Here is a 1,966-nt window from a genome sequence, read left to right on the forward strand (position 1 = left end):
TACTTTTTATGTAAATTTTTCTACTTTCCTCTCCTCTAGGACCTAAGATATGTTCTATGAAAAACAAACTATAAGGAAGTTTTCATTTAAAAAATAGAGGGAAACATTTGGAAATTGGCTTATAATGTTCTCTCCACAAATAGTAGTATAAACAAGCTGTAAGATTTTTCTTTGCATGTGTATGTGCATGTTATAAATGTGAGATATTTTCTCTCTCCAGATGGTATTGCTAAAATTAATTTATAAAGGATCTCTCTTTAGTTGGTTTGAAGGCAAGCATTTGTAAGGATCTTTCAAAACTAACCCAAATATTTATTCAAGTTCACCTGACCTGGGAAAATATTCAGTATTAAAACTAATTTAAGGTTGTTGGTTTAATTAAAATAGACTGTCGTTAGAGTTATCAGCATTAAATATAAGACATTTGTTACAATGTGGTTTAGTTAAAGTCAAATAATTATATAATTTTATGTTATCTCTCTTGTGAAGTTTGTAAAAAAATAGAATAATGATTGATTTTTGTCTAATGCCTTATAAAGTGTTGTGGGTAATCTCAGCATAGTTGTTAAGAACAAGTAATTTAAGGGGCATCTACATGGCTCAGTTGGTTGAGCATCCGACTTCAGCTCAGGTTGTGATCTCACAGTTTGTGGGTTCAAGCCCCATGTCAGGCTCTGTGCTGACAGTTCAGTGCCTGGAGTCTGCTTTGGATTATGTATCTTCCTCTCTACCTGCCTCTTCTCTGCTCACGCTCTGTCTCTTGCTCTAAAAAATAAATAAACAAAAAGAACAAGTAACCTAAATACAAAGGTTTTTAAGTAAATTTTTAAATAGTTTCAACATCTTCACTAACCTGAAATTTAAGTTTTGTTAAGTTAAATGATGAGTTAAGTTAAATTTATTGAATAACAGGATAATTTCCAAATAAGACAAATAAACAGTAAGCCCAAAGCATAGGTTTATTTACTTTTGTCTTATTACAAAAAAACTGAAGATAAATACGGGTCTGTTTAAAAAAAAAACAAAACCTTGGTTGGCTTCCTGGATGGCTCAGTTGGGGAGCATGTGACTCTTGATCTCAGGGTTGTAAGTTCAAGTCCCTTAGTTGGATATAGAGACTATTTAAAAAAATACTTGGTTTGTGCTTTACCGAAAGATTGTGTTATGAAAAATCACATGTTTCTACAAATTATGAAATGTATTCATGGATTTACTCACTAAAGAATGCTAGTAATACAAACCATTCACCTGCTTACTTAGATTTCATTAGAAACTAAGGTTTTTAAGAGTTAGGAATTCTACAAACTGTACTTCAAACTAATGGAAACAATAAGTGAAACAACTCTATATGCAAGGAAAGTACGATGTGTGTTTTTTGCCTAGAAAGATTATGAAGAACTGAAATACATATTTATTGAAGGAAAATAAAATAAAATTTGTCCTACAGTTAAGCTGGTATTTAAATAGGAAAGATTGAGGGTAAGATCTAAATGTATAAAAGGAAGTTGTAGGGGTACCTGGGTGGCTCAGTCAGTTAAGCGTCCAGCTCTTGACTTTGGCTCAGGTCATGATATCACTGTTTGAGAGATCAAGTCCCTGTCAGGAGTTCAAGTTGCTTGGGGTCCTTTCTTGGGGTTTTCCTCTCTCTCTGCCCCTCCTCCCACTCACACACTCTCTCTCTCTCTCTCTCTCTCTCTCTGTGTGTCTCTCTGTCTCTCTCTCTCTCTCTCTTTCTCTCTCTCAAAATGAATAAATAAATTAAAAACAAAAGAAAGTTGTAGGAGGTTTATGGAAAAGTAATCTTTGGAATGATATTTTATGTGTGATCAGTACTGGCTAATATTAGAATTCATTTTAGTAAGCAAATGGCCATTTTTAGGTTTTGTCATTTACAATTACTGTTTTACTCCGATACTACGGCAAATATACTTCCTCTTCAGTGTGAATTGAAAAGAAACACAGTACA

Source organism: Suricata suricatta, chromosome 6 (genome assembly GCF_006229205.1).
Source record: "Suricata suricatta isolate VVHF042 chromosome 6, meerkat_22Aug2017_6uvM2_HiC, whole genome shotgun sequence".
Lineage (NCBI taxonomy): Eukaryota > Metazoa > Chordata > Mammalia > Carnivora > Herpestidae > Suricata > Suricata suricatta.